Consider the following 20,719-nt stretch of genomic DNA (forward strand, 5'->3'; position numbering starts at 1 on the left):
GAACTGCGCATAAAATCGTTCACCAGAAGTAAATTACTTCTTAGCAACGTCAGAAGATATTAACAGCTTGCCGGCGCGGGTTAGCCGTGCTTTCAACGACGTCATAACGCGGAACGCGCGGCTGCTTGCGCCGTCAGTTCGAATCCTTCCCCGGGCATGGATGTGTGTTAGGTTAGGTTGGTTTAAGTAGTTCTAGGTCTAGGGGCTGATGACCTAAGCAGTTTGGTCGCACATTTCTTGGAGCCATTTTTTGACCTTTCACGTAAACTTTCTTTACATAAACGGCCGTATCTTTAGATTGCGTTGACATAGCTCACTTTTTTCACACCACCAAGTGACCGGTTACCGCAAGAAGTGCGATACATCTCCGCTTATTATGTCTACCCGTTCTCGAGGTAAACGGGTTTTAAGGGTGGTGTAGACCGATAGACGGTCAAGAAAGTGAGACTAGTAGGGTTCCGTTTTTACCGGTTTAGGTGACGAAATCCTAACAACGAAAACAGCTACGACAGTTACTGAAGATGAGGGCCGCATAAATAACACTCCCTGCTCTTTATTCGAAATGTTCTAGTTGCAGTCGATACATCAGCATATTAATCGTAGCTACGCTTTCGATCCAAATCACATTTACAAGAATGCAAATAGAATCCATTTGCCTATACACGTGGTAATTCACATATAACCGCGTTTTAGAAGTGCGAACATTCCCATTGCTAGCTAGCTTAAGAAACACTTCTGCTAATGAACATATTCTGGCTGTGGCGAGCCTAGTAGAGATTCCTAAACAGCGTACAATATGTTTGGCAGCTATGTAGCCGTTTATTTCGTGGGATGGTGCAGAATTATCCTACTAAATTTACTCGCTAGTAACAGTATGTTGTTATATCGATAAACAGCCCAAATGACTGCCACATAAGTGGTGACATAAAGGCAGAAAATTCATGTTTTTGAGTCCAGAAAGCTCTATGCAACAGAAACTGCAGTTCATTTTGCCATTTTCATTGCGAAATTGCCGGATTATTCATGTCAGAGGTAATAATAGAGGGCTGTTTGCCTGGGTTGTCTGCTAGTGTAGTGAAAGGAAGGTCTGGTTTGTTTTCGCTTCTAATCTCAATGGAGGCAGGTAGAATATCAGTAAAGCAATTTTCAGAAATTCTCGCGCCCCCAATACGTTTTATCGCTACCTCTATTCTGTGCTGTGGATGTCAATATGACGCTTTTCTAGAATTTAATACATGTTACTGCCTACTTTTTCCGCTTGTGTCAATAATGGAATTATCTTAAGTTTGGCAGTAAATGATTTTTAACTGAATTTCGTTATGAATCTTCACGCATTGCTAAATTTGCACACTTTCGTGGTAGGTCAGCAACAGTAATCCAGTATGACTGGTCCGAATGTTGACACAGACCGTTTCGCGGCCGAATGCGGATAATATTTTGCTAATTCGTAACGATCTGGGGTTCTTTGTCTTACTAAAACTGTTATATTTTCTCGATAAGTTGAAATTCATCTCTATTGATACAGTTCATACCAGTTATCGTTTCTTCTTTCATTTCTGTCTTATATTTTCGTGTTGTGTTTAACACATTAATCAGCATTATTATAGTCTTATAAATTATGGAAACAGTCTAAAAAAGTTCAGATAGTTTGTCAATTTCACGCCTGTGCGTAGTATGTTGGTAGCACTTCGTCGCCTTGCCTGTTATGCTGTGTAGCAGATTTTAAAGCCGTGCGGATCAGCATAACGAAAAGGCGAGGGGTCTCGCTCGTTTTGTCCACGACTGTACATAAATAATCTGACGGACAGGATAAGCAGCTGCCTGCCGCTATTTGCTTATGATGCTGTGGTTTACGGGAAGGTGTCGTCGTTCAGCAGTTGTAAGAGGATACAAGATGACTTAGACATAGCTTCCAGTTGGAGTCGTGAATGGCAGCTAGTTCTAAATGTAAGAAAACGTAACTGACTGCAGATGAGTAGGAAAAACAAACCAATAACGTTCGAATACAGTATTAATAGCATGCTGGTTGACATACTCTGTCGATTAAATATGTTGGGGTAATGAAATGGAATCAGAATGCACAAGGATTGTAGTCGAGAAAGCAAATTGTCCGGTTCCTGGGAGTGTCTTAGGAAAGTGTGGTTCATCTGTAGAAGAGGCAGCATGTAGGACACACCCATTGTTGGTAACTGTTCGGGTGTTTGTGGTCGACACATGGTGGAATTAAAGGAAGACGTCGAAGAAATTCGGAAGCGGGCTGCTAGAATTGGTTACCGGTGGATTCGAACAACACGAAAGTATTATGGAGATGCTTCGGGAACTCAAATGGGAATCACTGGAGGGAATGCGACGTTCTTTTCGAGGAGCGCTGCTGAGAGAGTTTTGAGGAACAGCATTTGAATCTGACTACAGAACGATTCTACTGTCGCCAATGTACATTTCGCATAAGTAATATGAAGATTAGAGAGATTAGGGTTCGTACGGAGACATGCAGACTATTAGTATTCCCTCGCCCTGTTTGCGAATGGAACAGAAAAGGAAATGACTAGTAGTGGTACAGGGTATTCTCCGCCACGTGCCATACGGTGGCTTTCAGAGTGTGTAGGTAGATGTAGATGTATGTACTATAGTGTTACGCGTCACGTACAGCAGTTAGTGTCACCGCGGGTCAAGAGCTCTAGTCACGTGAAATGACGCGAGTATCGGTGTACTGGCGGGAGCAGTGCCACGCCTAGAGCGGAAAGCGGACACTGGTACGGCAAGAAGGCAGTAACAACTCCCAGGCAGCGCCGATGCTATTGGCCGCAGTGGCGGACATGTCCTGGAGTGTAGCACGGGGCTGTGCGTGTCATGCCAATTCGGCTTCACTTCCTCACAGAGTTGTTTTCTCCGGAAGCAGGTTGCCAAGCAGCGCAGTCTGAGCACACGGCTAGCGACTCGCTGTGGGCAGTCGGTAGTAGCTACCCTTGGCGTACAGAGTGCGGGGCTGCCGTTGTCTCACGGAATGGCGTGGAGTCACGGCGGAGGTGGACTTTATGCAAAGGGAACAGGATTATGGTGTACAAAAGTGGAGCGGAAGCTTCAACCTGGCCGCTGGGGGTAGAGGCTGGCAAGGCCGTGCTTAGCGCGCCAGTTGGTGTACTTTGGCTTCAGCGTGAGTGGCCCATGGGGTTTTGACGCACGCAGTTCTGAATACGAAGGATGAACTACGGCAATGCCACGTCTAGTCAGAGCGGATACCAAGCAGACAGCAAGGCAGTGGGGTTGCAATTTGGAAGCGGGCTGCCGTTAGTGCGAGGCATAGATTGGCTGGAAAAGCAGACGGCGTTTCTACTTTCAAAGGTTACGGCCACTGTGAGCGAGGAGCGTTTGCGGAAGAAAGTTCCATTACGGCGATTGGAAAACTGTGCATAAAGGTAATCTGTGCCATTTTGTTATACTGACCCTTGAATCTATAGAGGCATTAGTTTGTTGCCACTTTTCTGAATTGGTGAAACACGGCAGGGCCGCTTGTTGTCCGAATGTATTGTATTTTGATGCGTGTTGTGTGAATGCATTGTATACTGATGCTGAATAATGAGGCCATGTGGGGCCCGAAGATTTTAAAATATTAAGTTACCTGTAAACTGTATTTTGGTGATTAGTTTCTAATGATTCAAATTACCTTTCTATGTTCCCTTGAAAATTGAAGAACAGTTGATCATTCTCCCACTGCTACTTGGGAATGTTTCCGGTTGTCTGTCCGTGTTTGCATAAAGTGTTGGTCGTAGTGGGCGTACCTCTGTGGTTCGTTCTTTACTACGTCTTCTTGCAGACTATAGTGAGTGCATTTGTCACTAATTTCAGTGAGGTGAAGTATTTGCGTTGTGTTGGAGCATAAATTCGTAGCGTTTTTAAGTAAGTTTAATAAACACGACAGATACATAACACAGACTTTAATCATCAATAATATATTCTCTTTCAATATTTGCAACTTATAGATTCCGCGACTGTAGAAGTCACTTGGTTTTGAGTCGAAAACGTCCTTAGCCCATACTGGCAGCGCATTTTCATTCAGAAAAGAAGATCCTTGACGGTTGTTCGATAGACAGCTAAAACTAAACTCCGTCCAAAGAGGCCTTGAAAGGCCCAACGGCACTGACTGGCCGCCGTGTCATCCTCAGCCCACAGGCTTCAGTGGATGCGAATATGAAGGGACATGTGGTCAGCACACTGCTCTCCCTGCCGTATGTCAGTTGACGAGACCGGAGCCGCTGCTTCTCAATCAAGTAGCCCCTCATATTGCCTCATAACGGCTGAACGCACCCCGCTTGCCAATAGCGCTAGGCCTACCGGATGGTCACCCATCCAAGTGCTAGTCCAGCCCAATAGCGCTTAGTTTCAGTGATCTGACGGGAACCGGTGTTACCAATGCGGCAAGGCCGTTGGCTGTTCGATAGAGAACGGACTCTGAAAATCTGAGGGTTCACGATCACGTGAATAAGCTGCTTGCGGAATGACTTTCCGACACAACTCCTTCATATTCTTTTTGTCAGTCCAGCAGAAAGCAGGCGCGCGTTATAGTAGAGTATCATCACTTTACGCAGTCTTCCTGGTCTTTGTTCCTGGACTGCAGCTGCAAGAAGTCTCAGCTGTTCACAATAAATGCCAACAATGATGGTTACACCTCATGAAAGCAATTCGTAGTACACCACACCGTCGCCGTTCTACGAGACCCACAACATTATCTTTTGTAGCTGCGTAGGTCTCTGTACGGGGAACTGCTGCTTTTTTTGGCCTTATAAGGCCATTGCTTTCTTTTCCTTACGTTGGCATAAAGACACCATTTCTCGTCACAAGTAACGGTACACACTAGGAACCGTCGGTGTTGTTCACGAGCCAACTGATGACGAGCAAGCAGAGATGAACATATTACGGCCAACCGTTGGTGTCTGTGATTTTTGGCATGCAATACACAAATACCAAACTTCTTTATCTCCTCCATTGCAAGCGATTATCACATGGTGGTAGAATCACTTCAGCTCATCACATTTGCCAGTTCCCGAGTACAGTGACATGGATGATTGTGAATTAACGTGTTTAAACGATCTTCATCGTACACCGAAGGTCACTAATGTCAAAAACATCCACATTAAAAAAAGAAAACCGTTTTCTTGTCCTGCTGTGTCCAGTGACATTATTCTCATAACGGCAGAAATATTTCTGACTGCCTCAGCAGCTGGCACCCCTCCATTGAACTCAAACAGAAGAAACTTGCAGGTAGCTTCAAGCTTTGTGCCGGGCTGAGACTCGGCTCAGGACGAGGTACTGGAAGAAATAGAGCTGTGAGGAGGGGACGTGAGTCGTGCTTCCGCAGCTCAGTCGGTAGAGCACGAGCCCACGAAATGCAGAGGTTCAGATGCAGAGGTTCAGAGTTCGAGTCTCGATATTCCACTCAGTTTTAATCTGCAATGAAGCTCCAAAGCGGCGCACTCTCCACTGCAGAGTGAACGTTTCATTGTGTCAAACCGAAGGATATCTGGGAAAGTTGCGATTTCTTCACTTGGGATTCCTTTCTCTACCATCGACAGCTCCGCTCACTACCTGCAGATCACAGAGTGATAATATGTGAACTGAAATACCGGTAGCAACAGTGACATGCAAGAAAATCTGAAAATCAATAAATAAACTCTTATTTAAGGTGTTGAGACAGCAACCAGCCACAAATTTATTTTAGTTCCTTTATTCGAAGGGTACCGTTACCGGTATGACTTAAATCCAATGAAAATCTGTAACAGAAGCGTTTGTGTGGAGTGCTTATAATTATGTACTATTTATATTTTAGGACAATTAATCTATAAAAAACGCACCACATGTTGTAAAGAAAGCTTGAAAACCGTCTGAAGATGAATCGTAACGATTCGAAACCGGTAACGGTACACTTCGAATAAAGGAACTGAAAATAAATTTGTGGCAGGTTGCTGTCTCAACACTATCAACATTTGTCTTCCAAGACAAAAACACTACGAACTTATGCACAAATCTTCACATTGACACCGGTGTGTCAGACCCACGATACTTGCTCCGGACACTGCGAGAGGGCTGTACAAGCAATGATCACACACACGGCACAGCGGACACACCAGGTACCCCGGTGTTGGCCGTCGAATGGCGCTAGCTGCGCAGCATTTGTGCACCGCCGCCGTCAGTGTCAGCCAGTTTGCCGTGGCATACGGAGCTCCATCGCAGTCTTTAACACTGGTAGCATGCCGCGACAGCGTGGACGTGAACCGTATGTGCAGTTGACGGACTTTGAGCGAGGGCGTATAGTGGGCATGCGGGAGGCCGGGTGGACGTACCGCCGAATTGCTCAACACGTGGGGCGTGAGGTCTCCACAGTACATCGATGTTGTCGCCAGTGGTCGGCGGAAGGTGCACGTGCCCGTCGACCTGGGACCGGACCGCAGCGACGCACGGATGCACGCCAAGACCGTAGGATCCTACGCAGTGCCGTAGGGGACCGCACCGCCACTTCCCAGCAAATTAGGGACACTGTTGCTCCTGGGGTATCGGCGAGGACCATTCGCAACCGTTTCCATGAAGCTGGGCTACGGTCCCGGACACCGTTAGGCCGTCTTCCGCTCACGCCCCAACATCGTGCAGCCCGCCTCCAGTGGTGTCGCGACAGGCGTGAATGGAGGGACGAATGGAGACGTGTCGTCTTCAGCGATGAGAGTCGCTTCTGCCTTGGTGCCAATGATGGTCGTATGCGTGTTTGGCGCCGTGCAGGTGAGCGCCACAATCAGGACTGCATACGACCGAGGCACACAGGGCCAACACCCGGCATCACGGTGTGGGGAGCGATCTCCTACACTGGCCGTACACCACTGGTGATCGTCGAGGGGACACTGAATAGTGCACGGTACATCCAAACCGTCATCGAACCCATCGTTCTACCATTCCTAGACCGGCAAGGGAACTTGCTGTTCCAACAGGACAATGCACGTCCGCATGTATCCCGTGCCACCCAACGTGCCCTAGAAGGTGTAAGTCAACTACCCTGGCCAGCAAGATCTCCGGATCTGTCCCCCATTGAGCATGTTTGGGACTGGATGAAGCGTCATCTCACGCGGTCTGCACGTCCAGCACGAACGCTGGTCCAACTGAGGCGCCAGGTGGAAATGGCATGGCAAGCCGTTCCACAGGACTACATCCAGCATCTCTATGATCGTCTCCATGGGAGAATAGCAGCCTGCATTGCTCCGAAAGGTGGATATACACTGTACTAGTGCCGACATTGTGCATGCTCTGTGGCCTGTGTCTATGTGCCTGTGGTTCTGTCAGTGTGATCATGTGATGTATCTGACCCCAGGAATGTGTCAATAAAGTTTCCCCTTCCTGGGACAATGAATTCACGGTGTTCTTATTTCAATATATATATATATATATATATATATATATATATATATATATATATATATATATATATATGTGTGTGTGTGTGTTTTTCAGATTGTATGTTCATCAGTGTCCCCTTAAGGGGTGCGTTATTCTGGTGAGGTGACAGCTCATTTTCCTGTTTCCTGATTTTTATGTTATTGTATCAGGTGTTCAGTCAGCTGCAAAACGAGAGTGGGACTTCTGGTTTTCTCTTCTGCGTGTTCTCTGTTGATTTTATGTTTCATACTGTAAGTAAAATTAAATTATAGTTCATTAAATGCCCACAATTGCACATCCCCCAATCAGACTGCACCCCAACCATAATCGTTCGCCACAGTATAAATTATTTCTCTATAAATTTCCAAATACAGGTTGATATACTATGAAATTGCATTTTCACAGTAATTACTATGTTTATTCACGATGTTATGTCTCATTACGACTCACACTCTTTGTATATATTAAGCAAACAAAGTAGTTTATTCAAAACCTGTAACCGTCTGTTTGAATTATGTTACTGTCAACGTCCGTCGTTGGTCTGGGATACGTTGCAAGTTACTACATCAAATTATCTGTAATGTGAAGAAACATTCTTTAAATAAACTGGTCGCTTACAGTCAACAAAAGGCTTTCTGTAACACAAACCACCGTATTATTTATTCTCATATACCTCTACCAGATCTCATTATTTTTCTTGCTTTGTTTGAACTAATTGACATAAATAAATAACAGCAGGAAGGTACTCCCAGACAAAGAAAAGACCAACTGTAACCAAATATCGCTTTATCGATTTTGCATCTGTAGTGCTTAGGGCATTTATCTGCGTCGAGAAAGAGAACATTAAGTCTACATTAGATATTTACTAGCTGTCAGCTCCGAAATAAACGATCATTCGCGGAGCGCTCAAGGGACAGCAAAAGATGTTGTCTTTGTTTACACTAAAGAGTGATACACTGCTAAAGTTTTATTTAGAATAATCAGTTTGATGTTTGAGTTATGAGGAATACGTTAATATTACCGACACAACAAGTCTACACTTTCGTACTAATCGTCTGCCTTAGACATGGCATATTCAAACAACAGAACATTTAAAAATTTTCTTAATACACTTATTGCCAGTGTGGGTGACGTAGGATTTCTTGACCTTTCTGGTGCTAAAAACCATATCTGTGTTTATTACACACGCATTTTAGGGAAAAGATAAATGTATCTTTTTTATTTTCTAATTTTTTCTTAAATTTTTATCGCTATTTAGATTCCCAATCATGTATGTTTTACATTTCTGTGTACAGCGTCCTGTAGGCATTCGTTTCATAACTTCGTGTCCCGGTTTTATAAACGCCGAAGTCGAAACGTTTAGACAATGACAGGCAATGTGCGGGACTTTCAATATCCTCTAGCTTAGCGGTTTCAGGTGGATAACAATCCTATCCCACTGCATGGATGGTGTTGTCACATTGTTTTCTGCTAACTGGTTGGTGCAAAAAACGGCTCTAAGCACCATGGGACTTAACATCCGAGGTCACCAGTCGCCTAGAATGTAGAACTACTTAAACCTAATTAACCTAAGGACATCACACACATCCATGCCAGAGGTAGGATTCGAACCTGCGACCGTAGCGGTCGCTCGGTTCCAGACTGAAGCGCCTAGAACCGCTTGGCCACCAGCGGCCGGCCTGATAATTGGTGCCTGCCCACAAAGCAGTTAGTGTAATGGGTAAACTCACATGTGTTCATTCCAAAAGTTGTGTCAGTCACTGATAATAAGATGTATAACGAAGTAATTACGGCCATTTAATACTAATTACGGGTTTCACTTTCCTACAATTCATAATCAAGTAAGTGCATCAAACGTTTCCCGTGGTTTGGTCGATTATACATTTATTCAGACATGATTGACATAGAAAGTCACTATGGGCTCCATTTCACATCTGTGACATATCTGTATAATGAAAGAAATTAATTATATGGCACTATTCCTCCCCCTAAGTTTACACGCTAGGTGATATTTTTCACTTATTGTCCACCTTTGTGATATTAAGTACTTCATTCGGAGCCCTGAGTACCCTTTACTAACAGTGTTTAGTTCAAGTTAACGAATGCCCTTTTAAAGTGATCCAGGTGCTGTAACCTTGTCTTTTACTGCCTTTTGCTGAATTACAAATAATGAGGCCGGACCCGAGGTCAGCAGTTTTTCCACATGTCTGGCTCAGTGCAAACGTAACCGTCTCGTAATTGCACTTATAGTGAACAGAATTTCTAATCAAATTCCGTGCCTGTGGCGTGTCGCCTTAGTTGTGTGACTCGATTCATGAATTTCCGTTAGATAAGTCACAGTTAGTAGTAACCGACGCAAGGTCATAGAGGAAAACATAAGTAATACCTGTCGTTCCCCAACGAAGGCCCTCTGCTTTTCCTGATCTACTTGAACGACATAGGATGCAATGAGGAGCCCTCTTTGATTGCAGACTATGCACTCATAAACGTCTTGCGAAGTCGTCATATGATCCAAACCAATATGTGTGGTTCAAAAAGTGGCAGTTCACGCTAAATAATGAAAAATGTGAAATCGTCAACATGAGTACTACAAGAAATCCTCTGAATTTCGGTTACACGGTAAAACAACGTATCTAAACGCTGTAAATTCAACTAAATAGTAGGATTTGAAATTGCGAATAAGTTAAATTGGAACAATAACATAGACAATGTTTCGCGGAAAGCAACTCAAAGTTGTGATTCATTGGTAGAACAGAAAGTGCAACGCATCTGCTAAAGCAAATGCTTACACCACGCTAATCCGCTCTCTTTTACAGTATTTCTATGCGATGCGGGATTCGTATCAGATCAGACTCACGGAGGACATAGAAAAAAAGTTCGATGAAGGGCAGCTCGTATTTCACTGTCGGGAAATATGGGAGAGTGTCATGGACATGTTACGTGAACTGGAATGCAAATCATTTAAACCAAGGCGTTTATTGTTGCTGCAGCATCTTCTTGTAAAATTTAAATCACCAACTTTCTCCTCTGATTACGAAAAAAGTTTATGGTGACAACCTACATATAAAGAGATGATCATCTTAGTAAAATTAGAGGAATCAGAGCTCCTACGGAAAGATTTAAATGCTCAAATTTTCAGCGCTCGCCTGTAAAGACTAGAACGGTAGAGAAATATCTTGAAGGTGGTTCGAAGAACCATCTGCAAGGCACTTAATTGTGAATTGCAGAGTAATCATGTAGATGTAGATGTAGAAACGAAATGCATTCCCCGTTCTATGGAGTTAACTTCGGCTTCTCTCTCAAGTGACGGTGATAATATATAGCCAGTACAAGGAACGTTTACGATTGAAGAGGATCAGGCTATCAGATCCCAAACTACTTCTGTCCGCAGACACTATCCTAAAACAGAATCACGATTCCCATTATCAGTATTGTGGTTCAAATGGTTGAAATGGCTCTGAGCACTACGGGACTCAACTGCTGAGGTCACTAGTCCCCTAGAACTTAGAACTAGTTAAACCTAACTAACCTAAGGACATCACAAACATCCATGCCCGAGGCAGGATTCGAACCTGCGACCGTAGTGGTCTTGCGGTTCCAGACTGCAGCGCCTTTAACCGCACGGCCACTTCGGCCGACTAGTATTGTGGTAGTTGTTTAAGAGCCAACATATTGAATGACGCAATGAAGATAAGAAATGTTTCTTTTCCAAGTAGGTTTATAGGATATCAGTGACATGAGTAAAGTACTTCGCATATCACAGTCTAATTTCACATCGCTTCCTCATATTAAGACTTAGGCCTTAACAAATGACGCCTCCCATTCAGGCTGGCCTTCTTCAGAGGTAAAGAGGCTGTGTGTTTATGCCAAGTTTCGTCTTCTTGTTTCTGCCTCATCTTTAACAACATAAACACGACACTACGCTCTTCAGTAACTTACTGCACTCCCCAGCATTGCACACTTACGTATACGATACGTCAGAGTCTCAGGACTACGAAAACCCGTACAGTGGAAACTTTTGTTGAATCTGACCTTTCAGAAACTAGCAAAGTGCATTGTTATTGCTGTATAAAAACTACGGGGAACAGTTATGTGTGTCATGCGACCGGATGGAGGAATCTTTGTCACTTTCTGCAGATACAATAGATACCGTTCTGCAAAAACTAATAAACCAGCTTTCAAATCGGCTAACATATCTATATAAAGAGCGTGGTTTCAGATGCCGGAACAATGTTTTCAAAGCACGATCTTTCAATATAATCGAAAATATTGGCATCCCATTGGCATCTTGTAGATAATCGTCCTAAAAGCTAGCACCTGGTGGCTGTCTCCATCAATGAAAGGTACTGTTCTCGACTCTAAAATAACGAATTCACCGAAGACCTTGCAAATAAATGTCTATGTCAAGCGGAAGAAGTTCTTGAAATAGTTCACACACGTATGATATTCGACAGTTAGTGCTTTCTCTATTCAACGCATCTCTTAATCACAGAAGGATGTATACGACTGAAAGCATATACATTATCTGAAAGTAAAATCTGTCTTATTTGTGTGATAAGAAGAAAAAAATTATCTTGAGGTAGTGTCAAATATCTTTACTTATTTTTAAGTGTTTGAGGATGAGAGCTCTTTGAGCAATATATTGAATATATTTATTTATTTATTCCACCCACTGGTGTAAACAGGGCTATTCCAAAACTGAAGTGCGCTAGCGTCACTCAAATGGTGCCCTATACTTGCAAAAACATAAAAGTAAGATCAATTAAAGTCGGAGACAGCGTTAGGTAGCTAGTAAAGATGGGTATCGGTTTCGTAACAAATCAAATAGACATCATGTGGTGTTTAATTGGCACACTGGCGTTTGTTACGCTTCCAACACTCAAAGATATAGGCTCGGGAACGAGTGAAAACTCGAATAGCAAATCGAGCAATTAACTTATCGTGGACGGAGATAGCGTACAAGTACGTCCAGAGACGTCTTTTAAAGCACCGGAAAGGTCGGTTTTGAGTCAATCTGCAAAAGGGAGTGCCGTCAAACGACGAGAAAACGTGACGGAAATTGTCTTAACTCTTCGTAAATGAAAACAGTGCGCAGATTCAGCGAGTGAGAGAGAGTGATAGTTTCTGAAACGATATTGCCATACTGTAACATTTCAGGATGAACACTACATGCTACTGTGATAGAACGTGCTACTGCGACAGTGATGTGTGAGTGTATCCTGTCATATAAAGATTAGTAAGGCTCGCAATGTGACCATGGAACAGCATGAAAGTGTTCTTGCCCGCATGATCACAGTGGATAGTACACATTCCTTTGGACTACTGCAGTTGGTGTGAAACTCTCTGCTTCGACGGTCTGACGGTGTTTAATGTTAGCTGCACTGATGGCTACGGCGCCAGGTTCCATTGTCCACACACGAAGAACGTCTGCCTGTAATGGTTGGCTGGATGCTGTCACTGTGAATGATGGACAGTAAATTATTGCCCTTCATAAGTGTCCTGCTTCAACGGGTATTACTTACGTGTAGGTGAAGTGACTAATAACTATAAAATTTTATTGTTGGGAGGGTAGAAGATAAGCACTAAGAGTGATGACTTGAAACGATATTATATAAAAATCGCCATTTCGAATGATGTGTAACGCAACACAATTGCTACAGATCGCTTCACGATTCTGTACCAGTTCAGTTAAATTTTATTTCTTAATTTCAGGTGTCCAGTACTGACTGTTGGGTGAGGGCTGGAAGATTCTCACATGAAGTTGTGGATTTCGAGACATATCGTGTTTACTGTGAAGTGTAACACAAAAGATGTCGCTCAAAGCTGGGTGGCATTCTGTAGTTGTTTCCAGGGCCGGCTCGGTGTGTTCGGAAGTTGCAGTTTCCGGAAGGAAATCCGTTACGTTTGGCCGCAGGGAGGTCTTATCACCAAAGGCCCCACTTCAAATACGATAGCTATGTACCGAACATAGATGTTCACAAGACACATGGGCTTCCGTTCCCCTCAGACGTGAGAAATTTAACTCAATCGTAATATAATTTTTCTTCGGCCCATCCTCAATATTGGTTCCCCTTTGAGATAATGTGTGCGCTACGTTCTCCAATACAGGAATACCGTTCAAACTCCGTACGAATCGTTTATGGGTATCTGTTGTACATCGTACCAGTGAAACTCCTGCAGCGTTCCCTCTACTGTCAAGGTTAGGGGCACTTTAACGTTCGTCCAAAGAGAGTCTGAGTTGAGATCAGAGAGCCTGGTATTCTTGTCATTCGTTTCTTGAGACTCACCCTGTGCCGACCTACATTTTCTTCCTTCCGTGCTGACGGTGCATTTTGCAGGCGTCGATTTTGCTACAGCATGAGATGTTATTTTCATTCTTCAGAGCCCACACTCTCAGCGCCCCGTGTTTTAACTGATTCTTTGTCCCTCTTGGATACGAAGTTCATTGGGCAATTTCTCTTATACTCGAAAACGCATTCTGTACAGATGTAGGATTCTGGTTTTATCAGCCTTTTAATCAAAGACAAAAATAATTAACTTCAATATTTCCTGTTAAGTTTATATGTTATTTTTTTAATTTTTTGGGTTTCAAGAGTCATTTTGCAACACCACTGCATTATTGTGCCTGAGCAGCTGAGTGGTCAGCGGGGGTACAATGCAAATGACCTGGATTCGATTCCCGGTACTGCCAGGGAACAGCCAGAAATCTTTCCTTGGTGGGAGGACTGGGACGATAAGCACTCAGTATCTTGATTCCAGCTAAGGAACTACCTGTTCAGTTAGTAGAGGCACCAAGTGACGAAAGCTGAAAACTGCCGGGAGAGCGATGTGCTGAAACCATCCCCCCCCCCCAAACCATAATGTCACAGTGGATGGTTCGTTGCCGATGGGCTCGCCAGGGCCTGTGATCAGAGCTTCCGTTACTAGATTGCTGTAAAGCCCCTTTATGCTTGTTACTTCGCTTCTCCCACGATGACACATGTTTAACAGTATAATCAAGAATACACTGAAAATCTGTTTGAATGTGATGGTGTTGCCACTGTGTGCAGTGGCCAAATTATTAATGGATTCCTGCATTACATGCATTGTAATCTGTTGTTGTGACTAATGAATAGCGATAGCAGATTTTACTATTGCAAATCAACATTAGCTTCTGTGCTGAAGGGAGTCTGAATATAAATCGGGTTGTAGAGTTAAAAATTCTACTACATACCGAGACCTCTTGTTAATAAGAACTGCTTTCTTCAACGTATGCATGAATATTATTATTTTCTTATTATTTGTGCAGGAAAGTTATTCAAGCTCAATGTGAATGCGTTTGCCTATGAGTTGTTGACAATACGTATATATAAATGTGGAGCACCTGCTACCGGGGAGCAGTACGAAACCCTAAATAAAGAAACTTTAAAATAGTAATATACCATGCAGTTACAATTAAAGTGCAGATATTCACTGATGTCCTGTGTGGGCCATAAATTATTATCGCCTGACAGCGAAACTTGTTATATATGCTAATGCGTAAATGCGGAACCGATTAATGCAGGGGGAAAATTACAATTTTTCCATCAGGTGCGAATGTGCCGCTGTACGTTGTTTGCATGATGGTATGACACCCGTGCTGTCATCTGAGAAGCCGTAACGTGAGTAAACAGTATGGCTATAGAGAACGAAGACCACACGCTGTTGGTGAAACTGTTCATGTGAACGGCAACAATTAGAGCGCTTCGTCGAGAGAGTATCACCGACTGAAAGTTCCGAGGAATGGTCTGATGTCACTAGATGGTTTAAAGAAGATGACAATGAAATTCCAAAACGTTGATGAGTCTGATGTAGCACGTGGAAGACGACGTTGTCCTATCCGGGTTGAAGTCATTGACGAGTTTGCTGCCACTGTAACTAACCCTGCACCAAGTGCCCGGGTGGTGTTAGTAATCTTGAAAAGTCATCACAGTTGTCCATCCCATGGTCAACAGAATGGAAAGCTTTGCGGTACAAGATTTCGAGAGACGGAAACCTCATCATTCGCAGCAACGTTCTGAATTAGGTCTTAGAATTTTCGCAAAGATCGCAATTGACGATATGTGGTCAGACAATACTCTACGGAGTGACGGGGCACATTTTTCACTACAGGGTGCAGTGAATACACAGAACAGCCGAGTTGAGGGTTGTGTTAAACCGCGTCTAATGCACGATGAGCCATTGGATTCGCCGCGTGTCACTGTTTGGTGTGGAAACTCAAACATCTTTTCCTTGGTCTGTTGTTCTTGCAAGAGAATGCGCCCAGAGGGCCATTCTTGTGTACTGTGATGTTTGCACGTTTTGGAAAACTCCTTCCACAGCACATATGTGGAAACTACTGATTTCATGCAAGATGCAGTGATATCTCATGCCACTCGCCCATTAAAATATTTGCTTAATGCATCCTTCCACGAACGCATTATCTCCAAATGCTTCCCAGATGCATGGCCTGTACGATTTCTTGATCTGAATCCTTTTTTGACTCTATGGATATCTAAAAGAACGTGTTTACCATGAACACTTTCGTTCTCTACATCTTCTGGAAGCCAGTATAAAGCTAGTATACAGGGAAACGTTGCTCAGCTTCCACCGGAACGTCGTCCCTCATTTTGAACAGGCTATATAAGTGCTCTTAATAATAAAAACAACATTATGCCTGTCTCACTTGTTTGCCCTTTTCTGCGGACGTCCCATTCCTAACTCATCACACATACTTCTCTCTTGAATTCAAAGCGTCAGATCTGCACTTGGTGACCTAAACTGAAACCGTTTTTTTCCAGCGTAAATCGTTTGTACATTGATGTATGAGCAGTGTACGAAAATTCGCTGCCGTATGATAACAACAGCCCTCACTGGATCTCTGTGAATTGCAGCAGTTTAATTATGTCAGCCAGTACTTCGTTCAGAATTTACAATAATGAATAGAAGACATAAAGTACATGACACTCATACAATTAAATTAATGCGTGCGAGATGCGTTCAAACAACGAAGTAACTTTTTTTCAAAAATAAATTTATTATTTGTCTACATTTAAGAAACATCTTTAAACTAGTCCTCATAACACATTATACTCGTCTACTTACGCCAGCGCATTTTCCAATCCCTGAAACACTTCTGGAGCTGTGTATTTCGGATATCTTTTAGCTATATCAGCGATACGTTTTAACTTAGCTACGTCAGTAAAACGATTGCCATTAGCTCGCTTTATTTGTGAAAAAAGACAAAAGACACATGTGACTACGTTAAACGAATTTGTGTTTGGCCGAAAATTCACGAACAAGTTTCGAAGAGTGAGCAGACGCTAAGTCACGGTTCAAAAGCCGTGACCTGTTCCAACACACAAACAGGCGTTTTCTGCGCATTCATTACGCCAAACAGCATTGAATTTAGAAGTAATACTCTTAATTGATTTTTGTAACGTCTGGCAAGAACTCATGACGCACTATGTCTTTGAAATTAGAATATTGAGCATAATGTTTACATTCACCGCATTCGTTGAACTTTTTTCGCTCTTAGTGGTCCATAACGTTTCGACGCAGACATCTGGGTTTTAGTTTCGACCTCATATCCGAAACGCACGTTTCATCATTTATTGTGACACGTTTAAGTAGTTCTGCATCGTTGTTAACTTAATACGGAGACTCCTGAGCAACTTGCATTCGCCGAAGATTTCTCTCTCTCTTGTTTGTTTTAAATACAACTACTTTGGAACAAGTTTTTGCTGTCATAGGTTTAATACACAAACCAGCCGACAAGATTGCATATAATGAGACACATTCACCAGCGACATCTCTGATAGTGATTCGGAGATAGTTCATAACCAATTACTTCTACAAGATTTCATCGTTTGAAATCGTTCTGGGGCGTCCAGAATCCACGTTATCTTCGTTGTCCTCATGACCGATTTCAAAATTCTTGAACCACTCGTAAACATACACTACTGGCCATTAAAATTGCTACACCACGAAGATGACGTGCTACAGACGCGAAATTTAACCGACAGGAAGAAGATGCTGTGATATGCAAATGATTAGCTTTTCGGAGCATTCACACAAGGTTGGCGCTGGTGGCGACACCTACAACGTGCTGACATGAGGAAAGTTTCCAACAGACTTCTCATACACAAACAGCAGTTGACCGGCGTTGCCTGGTGAAAAGATGTTGTGATGCCTCGTGTAAGGAAAAAAAAAAAAAATGCGTGCCATCACGTTTCCGACTTTGATAAAGGTCGGATTGCAGCCTATCGCGATTGCGGTTTATCGTATCGCGACATTGCTACTCGCGTTGGTCGAGATCCAATGACTGTTAGCAGAATATGGAATCGGTGGGTTCAGGAGGGTAATACGGAACACCGTGCTGGATTCCAACGGCCTCGTATCACTAGCAATCGAGATGATGGGCATCTTATCTGCATGGCTGTAACGGATCGTGCAGCCACGTCTCGGTCCCTTAGTCAACACAACAGATGGGGACGTTTGCAAGACAACAACCATCTGCACGAACAGATCGACGACATGGACGATCAACTCGGGGACCATGCGTGCGGTTACCCTTGACGCTTCATCACAGACAGGAGCGCCTGCGATGGTGTACTCAACGACGAACCTGGGTGCACAAATGGCAAAACGTCATTTTTTCGGATTAATCCAGGTTTTGTTTACAGCATCATGATGGTCGCATCCGTGTTTGGCGAAATCGCGGAGAATGCACATTGGAAGCGTGTATTCGTCACGCCATACTGGCGTATCACCCGGTGTGATGGTATGTGGTACCATTGGTTACACGTTTCGATCACCTCTTGTTCACACTGACGGCACTTTGAACAGTGGACGTTTCATTTCAGCTGTGTTACGACCCATGGCTCTACCCTTCATTCGATTCCTGCTAAACCCTACACTTCAGCAGGATAATGCACGACCGCATGTTGCATGTCCTGTACGGGCCTTTCTGGATACAGAAAATGTTCGACTGCAGCCCTGGCCAGTACATTCTCCAAAAATCTCACCAATTGAAAACGTCTGGTCAATGGTGGCCGAGCAATTGGCTCGTCACAATACGCCAGTCACTACTCTTGATGAACATTGGTATCGTGTTGAAGCTGCATGGGCAACTGTAGCTGTACACGCCATCCAAGTTCTGTTTGACTCAATGCCCAGGCGTATCAAGGCTGTTATTACGGCGAGATGTGGTTGCTCAGGGTACTGAGTTCTCAGGATCTATGCACCTAAATTGCTGGAAAATGTAATCACATGTCAGTTCTAGTATAATATATTTGTCCAATGAATACCCGTTTATCATCTGCATTTCTTCTTGGTGTAGCAATTTTAATGGCCAGTAGTGTATGTTTCAGTCATAGTTAACGCACAAACAACAGAATCAAAGTTTAATACAAATTCTCTGGTCCATTACATACGAAATATCTTGAAATTCGGTCTAACAGTTAGTTGAATAGAAGATAATTCTCAGATAGAAATTCTCAAAATAAATCAGTTGATTTCATCCTTTTGAGATAACTCCGTTTGACAAGTGCATCTGAGTCAAAAGCAGATTTTATTGTAATATTTAATAATATGTATGAATATGGGCACATGAATGTAGTCAAATTAATTTTAGTTACTAATTTTACTGAACGCTGACCAAGTAGTAACTAATACAGAAACATCAACGAATGCAGCTAAGTCAAGGTATCCTACTGTCCTCTTATTTTTGATTACGTTTGTGTAAATTTATGGAGGTAGTCCCGTTACCTAATCTTTTTGGCATCAAATACTAAAAATTTAATTAAAATCATTTACGTATTTATAAAAATGGTCAAATGATAATCTTTTATGTGTAAAGGTTAGACTTTCGTGTTAGCACAGACCTAACGCCGAAGACTTTTGTTTCGGTGTTCTAGTTCTGCGCAAATTACGTAGTCACTCTCATGAATATTGCATACAATCCAATTTAAAAACGGTAGGATAAAAATTCTAGAGCGTGTGTGCTACGTATACATACCTGTCCGAACTCCAAAGTGGGAGCGAATTGAGGCCGCGGTGTTGGGCTGGGCTTTTAACTTAAATTACGAAGACTGTTTCATTAAATTTGTATTCATTTTAATTCCGAGCTCAGGATGCCGCGTACACAAAGAACTCCAATTTCTTCGGCAAACTACTCTCCCTGGGGGGCCCAGCGTTATTTTAAGCTGCATCTCCAGAGTTTTGGTCCTCCAGTAACACAGAGGGTGACAAGAAGTAGCCTCTCGGAGACAGAATAAAGAAACAAAAGAAAATGAAAGAATCGGCCATCACTATGTAAACGTTAGGTTAGAGCACGGCGTATTTAGCAAGTGAGTGAAACAGCGAAGAGAATTTTTTATGAATAAATGATTAAACAAACTTCGCAACGGTCAATACTTTCTTAAGCACTTTCATTCCCGCCGTAACACTTTCCTTTAATTTTTTTCTTAAATGAAAGCTAAAAAACTATTTTATGTCTAGTCAAAGTTTTTCTACATGTTTAATGCTGTTGTACTGGCATAGATACAGACTTCCAAAATACTGTGACCAACACTATATGAAAAAAATAACCTCATTTACAGTCGCACTTTTATTGGGTCTGACGACTACCGTTTCTTTATCATGTATCATCGTCATGCCATCCTTCGCTCAAAACCATAACAGTGGCCTACACAATTAAAATATTATTTAAAAATCATTTACGAAATATTTTTCTCTATTACAGCCAACGTATGGTACAAAGTGGAATTATAAAATATTGGCAGCCCCTCACAAGGGCTCGTTTACAAAAGTAAGTATCTCGTACTCTAATAGTTCATTGCTGTGCGTTAAACTGACGGAAATTGTGGCTAAAGATGATAAGAATCCATTCTTGTAAAAAGGTCTGCTTCTACTTCTTAAAAGAGAAAGACATTATAAAAGATATCTAAAAATAAAAATCACACAAAATGTGGACTATAAGAAGATAAATAATCAAACGTAGTGAAAGTAACAATTTCCAGTGCAATAAAACACAAACGACAGAATAAAACTTCTAAGTTACTATGTTTCCATTTACCGTTTGTACACAATGGGTCCTGCTGTGGAACACCGATGCAACTACAAAGCAATCTAAGCAAGCATGTACGAGTGACCTTAATAATTGTAATATTTACTGTGTGCAAAGGTATTTGTACTGAAGAGAAATCCAGCATCCAGAAGAATAGTGACACAATTCGACTATGTATTACTCCACAATTGTCAGTAGACGACGTTTGGCCGCATTTCCAGTCCCCTGTTTATCCCT

At 42.8% G+C, this 20,719-nt stretch overlaps 1 pseudogene; it reads right to left on the reverse strand.

Moving 5' to 3' along the window:
• Window positions 1–4,311: 4,311 nt before the first annotated feature.
• Window positions 4,312–4,429, reverse strand: LOC126458996 (5S ribosomal RNA; annotated as a pseudogene).
• Window positions 4,430–20,719: the final 16,290 nt, after the last annotated feature.

The sequence above is a fragment of the Schistocerca serialis genome, chromosome 2, assembly GCF_023864345.2.
Source record: "Schistocerca serialis cubense isolate TAMUIC-IGC-003099 chromosome 2, iqSchSeri2.2, whole genome shotgun sequence".
Classification (NCBI taxonomy): Eukaryota; Metazoa; Arthropoda; class Insecta; order Orthoptera; family Acrididae; genus Schistocerca; species Schistocerca serialis.